Source organism: Telopea speciosissima, chromosome 9 (genome assembly GCF_018873765.1).
Source record: "Telopea speciosissima isolate NSW1024214 ecotype Mountain lineage chromosome 9, Tspe_v1, whole genome shotgun sequence".
In the NCBI taxonomy this organism is placed as follows: Eukaryota; Viridiplantae; Streptophyta; class Magnoliopsida; order Proteales; family Proteaceae; genus Telopea; species Telopea speciosissima.
In genome coordinates, this window is record NC_057924.1 from 19,372,544 (window position 1) to 19,381,998 (window position 9,455).

The following is a 9,455-nucleotide window of genomic DNA, read 5'->3' on the forward strand; positions in this document are numbered from 1 at the left end:
TCCCACTTGAAGTCCCACTAATAAATGCATTCACTTTATAATCCTCAAGGTCCTTTTCAAGAAACAAACTAGCCTTGTACGTCACAGAGTCCACCATGAATGGTAACGTAAGTGATTCAGGGCTGGGTTCCTTCAACAGATTATCAACATTTGCCCCTTCTTCAAGAACAGTTTAAATAACTTGCCCTCGCTTGAATGAGATATAATACCTTGGCATAAGGTATAGCAACCGTTGCCAACCAGGGGCAGCAACCACACTCAGGCGCAACTCACGCTTGCAGCGGCTCGCTTGCTTCTCTCTCCCATCGTTTTTCTTCGATTTCTTCTCCATGGTATCTGTGGCCGCTACCTTTTAATTCTATAAAAAATGACTTTTCAACCATGTTCCAAATGGGTGATCTCCTCCATGATTCTTTCCTGCAGTCCCTGAAATGGCGGTCTTTGAGTCCCTCTCATGATCATCGTTTCACAAGAAAATAACTGTCTCACGTAGAAGACGTCGAAATCTCCAGATCCAATGAATGAGATTTTGTCATAGATGACTGGAGTGTGATATGGCATGCCACGTAAAGCACACTTAAAAGACATTGTGAGGAGCCATGCCTCTTCTCTTAAGAGAGAAAATAAAGATATATTTATCACTCCACGTATGCCCATTAAAAAAAAGCTAATAGGCTCCTACAAAAGAGAGAGAGATTTTAGGGGTGAGGGAGTTTAGGAACAATGGGAGTTGTGGGTGGCATGTGGAGGGAATTAGAAGGAGATAATTTAGGGAGAGAGATGGGAGAGAGAAACGTAGGAAAGTTGGTGGTTTAAGAAAAAATGGAGATAATGGTGGCGGTTAAGGAGTAAGTGAGTAGGGCTTAGGAGAGTGGGATGCAATCATGGTGGTTTATACCAAACATTTGAAGCATGCAAGCACACGTTTCATGTATGGGATATTGAAATAACCACTTTCCCACTTAAGCTGCCCAACCAATGGCAAATTGAATATTGATTTATTGTTACGGCAGTAAAAATGGAGGAAACGGCCTTTGCACAGCTCCGAGGTCGGTGCCGTTATAGCTGTAGGCACAATGAATCCATGTTCCGTCATCGAAAACAAATTCAATTGTACGGCACGTGTCACACATAGTCTCCTTAAACGACTCTATTTACCTTTGCTCTTGATCGATCAAAAGTGTTTGGGCTGGCCAAAACAAGACTTAACCCAAGGTAGGGTTCGGTTCATTGTTATCTTGATCGGTCAGCTTGACCGAAAATAATAATCCATGATCGGTCCCCCTTTTTTTTTTTTTTTCTTTTCTTTTACAGCCCACTCTCTTGCAGAAGAAAGTGGCTATGCAGTAGATTTTTGCCGCCCTTGCCCCTTGCTTGGTGTCGAGTAATGGCCGAAGAATAAACTGTTGGCCATTCAAAACACCAACGACAGGACTAGTAAATAAACCGTGCCCTTGGTTAGTCAATATTGACCCATATCCGATGAGTGACAACTTCTCAATGCTCGTTTACGAAGGGATTTGCCCCTTGTTGAGCACCTGCGATGCACAATTTGCAAAATTTGCCCCTTGTTGAGCATCTGCATTGTCGGCATACTTTCTTCTTCCTTGAACCATCGCGATTTTGCTTTCTGGAGTGCCACCGGGAGTGCCAAAATGTGTTGGTGGAAAATCCAACACCTACACATAGGGGCACAACGCCCGTGGTGGAGGTAGTGCGCGCGTGCCAGAGCCTTTGACGCAGGCCCCAACGGAACTGGAAACGGCCTGTTCGGGCTTCCAACCAAGATGAAACGATCCATTCTACCTTCTGATCGGGACAAAACAGCCTATTCTAAATGACGAAACGACCTGTTCTAACTTCCAGCCAGGCCGAAACGGCCTATTTTGAGAGGCCAAAAACTGTAAATTTACCTAGAGGCGGGGTGAATAGGTGAAGCTAGTGGAAATAGTGCGGAAATAAAACAATTGATAAAATAAAGCAAATAAATTATGAAAGTAACACAATCATTTTATAGTGGTTCGGCCAATACTTGCCTACGTCCACTCCTCTCACCTTAGAGAGAATTCCACTAAAAATAAATCTTAAGTATGAGTAAGAGAACTCGTACAAATCTTGATTAAGAGCAAGAGAACTCAACTAATCTTGATTAAGAGTAAGATGACTCAACTAATCTTGATTCCGAGCAAGAGGACTCAAACTACCATTTAAAATAAAAGGTACTAAAGATTAGAGTTACCTCAACTTTAGTAGTGTTTGTTACCTTTCAACTTGAAGCTTAATGCTAAGTGTAATAAAGGAGCTAGTGAGGGAATGTGCTTGAATGCTTGATGAAGAATGCACACTTCAATGCTTTGGATGATCAAGTAGTAATGCCTTTTGATGCCTTTGATTAGCTTTTATTAATTGTGTTTAGCTTAATTAAACTTACCTATTTATAGGCAAAGGTGCTTAAAGCATCCAAGAATCATTGCTAATTTCGGATACAAATTTGTCCTAATCCGGTATGCCGTTTTCCAATTCGGTATGCAGGATCATGATTCGGTATGCCGGATCATGATTCAGAGCATTCCGTTTGTTCTCTGTAAGCAAAACCCTGAGATTGTGTTTTGCAGGAAAAATGGAATTCAGCATGCCGGATCTGGATTCGGTATGCCGAATCAGCTGTTTTGCTGAACAAGTGTAAGTTTTTGGTTGGACTGACTTGGGTCGATTCCATTGGACAAGTCTGGGCCAATTTCTTTGGTTTTAGTCCATGTGGGAAGAGTCTAAAACAACCTCCTAGGGTCACACTACATGTATGTATGCGTGAGTGTGTGCGATACATTGGTTGTGACTTTAACACATGATTTAACAACATAGCACAATTCTAAGTCTTCAATCTTCTTCAAGTCTTGAACTTCACTTCTTTACATGAATGTCTTCAAAGTGAGTTCCTTTAACTTGTCTTGATCTTTGTCTTTAAAACTTGTTCTTCATTCTTCATGATTCTTTGATGTCTTGAAAGATTGGACAAGGTTCAATTTACTTTGAACATCAATCTCTTGAATTGAGTGTTCCCCCTCACTTGGTGCTATGCTCTTATCTAAACATCTTAAACAAGAGTTAGTACAATTCATTTTATTTGTTATCATCAAAACATATATATCATCATGATAGATGATTGGAGTTTATGTATGAGGACTTTTCCTCAATAATCTCCCCATTTTTTATGATGACAAATATTGACCGAAAATAATGCAATATTTAAGAAATGTATAACATTAATTGTATAATAAGTTCAAAGAGAAAACTACAATTTTTTCTCCCCATTTCTCTCTCCCTTTGGCATTATCAAAAAGCGGGGATAGAAAGAAAAAAAAAACTTAACAAAATTTTGATCCCCATTGTGTGTTGGGTCCATCAATGTTAGTATCATACATTTCTTTTGATTTTCAAACCTTTTGGTTACCATACCAATTTGGGTATGATTGGGGGTTCCAAGGTCTTTGGTATTGGGGTACCTTATATAGTCTTTGAATTTTGGGAGGGTCTCTCCGATATTCACCATAATAAGGTCTTTTAGGTTTGTAATACGCTTGATTCGTATTCTTTGATCCCATGTACTGATTTCTCCATCGAGTATCATGACAATCCCAAATTGAATGTCCCTTTTTGTTGCAATTATTGCATATAACAATTTGAGGGGTATTTGGACTTTGAGTCTCCCCTTTGGGATTGGGTTTCTTAGCTTGAGGACTTTTCTTCTTGGAATAGCATTCCTTAAGAGAATGTCCCTTCTTTCTGCAGTAGTTACTATTTATTTTTCTTAGCTCCCTTACTTGCTATCTTACTTGAATTTGACTTTTGAGTTTGATTTGAACTCTTGTTCACATCATAGCCTAGCCCTTCCTTGTTGAAAGGTGTTTTGGATGAAAATCCAAGTAAAATATCAAGATTATTTTTACCATTAGTAAAAGATTCTAAGTCTTTACACAACTTCTCTTTTTCTTCTTCTAAGTTGTTAACTTGAGAAGTTAGAGTTGTGTTTTGGTCTTTGAAGGTATTTATCTCTTTTAAGAGATTCTTTTTAGTAGTAGCTAATTTCATGCTACTTTGGTAGAGGTCTTCAAAGGCTTCTTCTAATTCTAGAAAATCCTTATCCTTATGAGATGGAGAAGTGGGACTTACCTCATTTTGAGTGTCTTCATCTTCAATAGACATAAAAGCAAGATTGATTTGTTCTTCTTCATCTTGAGATATTTCATCATCCTCTTCTTCATCGCTTGAATCAAGAGTGTGTTCAGTTTTGTATACTTTTTTGTGTGGACAATCTTCCCTATAGTGTCTTGGTTTCTTACACTCATAGCAAACAATGTTTTTTGAAGAAGAATTATTTTCTTTAAAAATATTCTTACCTTTTTGGTCTCTTGAGAGTTTCCTCTTGTTGACTGAGGTTTTGCCTTTGTTCTTCAAGAACTTTGAGAACTTCTTTGTGAGATATTCGATCTCGTCCTCCGAAAGTTCTTCTTCATCATCACTTATTTCATAGGACTTGAAAGCCACGACTTTCTTCTTTGGTTCCTTTGGCTCATCTTCCTTGGTGTCTAATTTGAGCTCCATTTCATGAGTCTGCAGTGATCCCAAAAGCTCATCTAGGCTTAGCTTGTCTATGTCTTTGTACTCTTTAATTGTCGTAGTCTTGGGTCTCCACTCTTTTGAAAGGGATCTCAATATTTTTCGAACATTTTCTCCATTAGAGTAGACTTTTTCTAAACCCTTCAGCTTGTTCACAATATTAGTAAAACGAGTAAACATTGTATAGATATCTTCATCATTTTTCATTTCAAACAGTTCATACTCGTTTACAAGCATATCAATTTTAGATTGTTTAACTTCAGACGTACCTTCATAGGTAACAACTAACTTGTCAAACATCTCCTTTGCGGAGTCATACATACAAGTTCTATTATACTTTTTTTCTCCTAGAGCACATTGAATATAGCTTATAGCTACAAAATTGAGTTGTATCTTTCTTTTTTCAGCAGGGGTCCATTCTTCTTTGGGCTTGTCTATGGTATTAGGTCCATTCTTTATAACTTTCCATGTGTCAATGTTATTGGCACACACGAAGTTCTTGAAGCATTTTTTTTAATAGGAGAATTCTTCACCTTCAAAGAAGGGAGGTCTAGTAATGGTGTCTCCCTCAATCTTTCGATTGCTAAAGGATCCCATGGTCTTTAACTTTTAATTGGATTGAAAAACAATCACGGTCTTGAGCTCCTGCTCTGATACCAAATGTAAATTCACCTAGAGGGGGGGTGAATAGGTGAAGCTAGTGGAAATAGTGCGAAAATAAAACAATTGATAAAACAAAGCAAATAAAATGCGAAAGTAACACAATAGTTTTATAGTGGTTCGGTCAATACTTGCCTACGTCCACTCCTCTCACCTCAGAGAGAATTCCACTAAAAACAAATCTTGAGTATGAGCAAGAGAACTCGTATAAATCTTGATTAAGAGTAAAAGAACTCAACTAATCTTGATTAAGAGCAAGAGGACTCAACTACTCTTGATTGAGAGCAAGAGGACTCACACAACCAATCTTGATTCCGAGCAAGAGGACTCAAACTACTATTTAAAATAAACGGTACTAAAGATTAGAGTTACCTCAACTTTAGTAGTGTTTGCTACCTTTCAACTTGAAGCTTAATGCCAAGTGTGATGAAGGAGCTAGTGAGGGAATGTGCTTGAATGCTTGATGAAGAATGCACACTTCAATGCTTTGGATGATTAAGTAGTAATGTCTTTTGATGCCTTTGATTAGCTTTTATTAATTGTGTTTAGTTTAATTAAGCTTACCTATTTATAGGTAAAGGTGCTTAAAGCATCCAAGAATCATTGCTAATTTCGGATACAAATATGTCCTGATCTGGTATGCCATTTTCCAATTCGGTATGCCGGATCAAGGAATCTATCCGTTGACCAACGGCTAATTCATAATGGTCAAAAGCCAATTCGGTATGCAGGATCATGATTCGGTATGCTGGATTGTGATTCGGTATGTCGGATCATGATTTAGAGCATTCTGTTTACTCTTTGTGAGCAAAACCCTGAGATTGTGTTTTGTAGGAAAAATGGAATTCAGCATGCTGGATCTGGATTCGGTATGTCGGATCTGGATTCGATATGTCGAATCAGCTGTTTTGCTGAACAAGTGTAAGTCCTTGGTTGGACTGACTTGGGTTGATTCCATTGGACAAGTCCGCCAATTTCTTTGGTTTAAGTTCATCTGGGAAGAGTCTAAAATAACCTCCTAGGGTCACACTACATGTATGTATGCGTGAGTGTGTGCGATACATTGATTGTGACTTTAACACATGATTTAACAACATAGCACAATTCTAAGTCTTCAATCTTCTTCAAGTTTTGAACTTCACTTTTTTACATGAATGTCTTCAAAATGAGTTCCTCTAACTTGTCTTGATCTTTGTCTTTAAAACTTGTTCTTCATTCTTCATGATTCTTTGATGTCTTGAAGGATTGGACAAGGTTCAATTTACTTTGAGCATCAATCTCTTGAATTGAGTGCTCCCCCTCACTTGGTGCTATGCTCTTATCTAAACATCTTAAACAAGAGTTAGTACAATTCGATTTATTTGTTGTCATCAAAATATATATATCATCATGATAGATGATTGGAGTTTATGTATGAGGACTTTTTCTCAACAGAAACGGCCCGTTCTGACTTCTAACCAGGACGAGAAGGGGATCATTCCGTGCCTGAGTAGCTCTAAGGTCTTTTGGATTAAAGCAAATCGCGATGGACAAAGCAAAGGAAGAAGATTGAAGATCAAATTGGTTACTTGCAGTCAATATCTGATTGGAGTCATTACAACTTACGAATCCGACATTGATGAGATTTACAACTTGACGTTTACAGTACAACTACTTTAACGGCCTGTTCTAAGATGAAACAGCCCGTTTACAGTAGAACTACTCTACGATCAAATCACATAATCTCACAGAAATGGATTTGATGAAGCATCACAACTCTGTTAGCCATGGATTGATGGAGCTTGCAACTTGATGTTAATGGTCGCCTTCTGAAACACGGGCCAAAAGACAAGATTGTTGGAGTTGTTCTCCAAGCATCTCCCAAAAACGGGTCTTGATGAAGCTTCCACAACTCTGCCAGCCACGGACTGATGAAGTTCGCAACTCAATGATGATGGTTGTCTTCTGAAACACGGGCCAAAAGACATGGGTGCTGGAGTTATTCTCCAAGCAAGACCTACATGAATGCCCTTCGAAACATAAGCCAATGAGGCATTGGTGGTTGGAACCCAACTCCAGCAAAAATTACAGAGCAGGATGAAAGATTACATCTTGAAAGATAAAAAGGAAAGGATAAAGTTAAGATAAAAACTAGAGTGTTTTTGTTGATCCGTTGGATGATGTCCTTTTTTTTTGCTTGGCTTGGTCTTAAATAGAAGATATTCACTTGGTAACTCCCATAACCACCACTTCCACCTGCTTCCTTGTATTGGGGCCACTTTCACTCCAAAGTGCTAATCTCTTGTGCCATGTGACTATGTGGGGTTTGTAACCTCCCACCATCTATAGTCATGACGGGTCCCACCTTTCCACTTGGTTAAATCAAATTTAAAATGGGATCTCTTTGATGGCAACGTGCAATGCACGGCCTTATGGCACGTATAACGGAATCCCAATTTGTGATTGGGTGCAAACAGAAAGAATACTCAGTTTTAAATGCAATGAAGAGTAGTGAGTGATGTCTTTGATGGTTCAAAAGTCCCCTTAAATATCCCATGAGAGTTGAAAAGAAATATCATGTTTTGTTTAAAACAACTTTAGGCAAACGTCTACACTTGATTAGAGATATACAAATACAAGTTCATAATGAATCCTTCTTATAGGGAAGACAAACAAATTAAAAACATATACTTAATAGCTTTCAAAGATAGATTTTCCATTTATAGTGTGCATGGCTTGGTTCCTCTTCTGAAGCCCCTATTGACGATTTTTCAAGTTTGGCTCATGGGTGTTCTTGAGATCCTCTAAGGTTGACTCTTATTGTCTTTCAAAAATCATCCAAGAGGGTGCACCGTTAAGTCCCCAAAATACCCCTAAAGGGTTCTCAAATCCTCTATTTATAAGCACAAATCATCCTTAAGAAAAATCCAGCTTTAAGGCACTCCAATGGCTAAAAAAAAAACAAGGGCAGAAAATGATTATTTTCGTGGGTATCTAAGAAATGATTTGGATCAACCATTTATTGAATTTCAATCTTAGTTTTAATTATTTACCTTTTCATGTAGGAGGATACCCATGCATCTTTTGGTAGTCTCAGATTTTTCAATGCTTTGTTTTTTCATTTGACAAACTCTATTTATAATCAAGGGATCTTGAGACTTGCATTAGACCATGTATTGAATGTAGAACCATGTATGATGTCTCATTATGTGGAATGCATAGACCACAAAACCTCGATCAACCTTATAAAATAAATGGGCAAAAAACCATGTTGGAATTATTTATTCATTTTTTTTATATGCATCCATTTAAGAATGGGTCCTAAATTGATATCATCAACATTTTTCTTGTTTTGCAATATTTTGCTTTTATAACCGTGATAGATCAGTGTGATTTTCTATCTCAAGATGATGACGTACTTCTGATCAATTAACTATACTATTGCTTCTTATTATCAAAAGGAAAAAAAAATTTGATAATTCTGAGTCTTCTCCCCATATATGAATCGGCCAGAATAGGCTGCGATCAATCAAAATCGACTTAAAATTGATGAAATTAGCGAGAATCACTGTAAATTGTAGAGCCAATTCCGTTCCGAAAAAAATCTGATTCTGACTTTTGAAACCATTGTAGAGATTAGAGAATACGGTTCCATAGGTTAAAGGATTGGTTCTCCTCTTTCATTTCTATCAAAAAACAAAAAAAAAGTATTTTCCTCCTTCACCAGGAGGAGGGACGAAATCTTGCTGTTTTATTTTTTGGTAGAAAATTTTGCCGCTAGTAGCAATAAAAAAAGAATCTTAAGGGATATTTTTGAAAATACTAAAGATATTTATAAATCCAAAGGAAAAGTGAATTATTCCATTTCCTTGACTGCTAGCCTTGTAGTAGAAACATTCCTGCTACAGCCATAGCAGCAAAATTTTTTCCGAGGAGGAGCACCAGTAGCCGGTAGGGGTGGAAAGTTATATTATAATATTTTCCCCTGTAATAAAAATGAACTTTGGTAATCCGAGCTGGCGATCCGTGTTTAATTTTCGAAACAAATCTGAACCGTAAAGAATAAAAAACACCAACGATCAAGATTCCTTCGTACATCCCGCCACAATTTTGAACTCCTATAAATAGCCGTCCAAATCGTGGTTTCCAAAATTCGTCCAAGCTTTTCAAAAAATTTCCCTCTCATTTCGATAACTCTG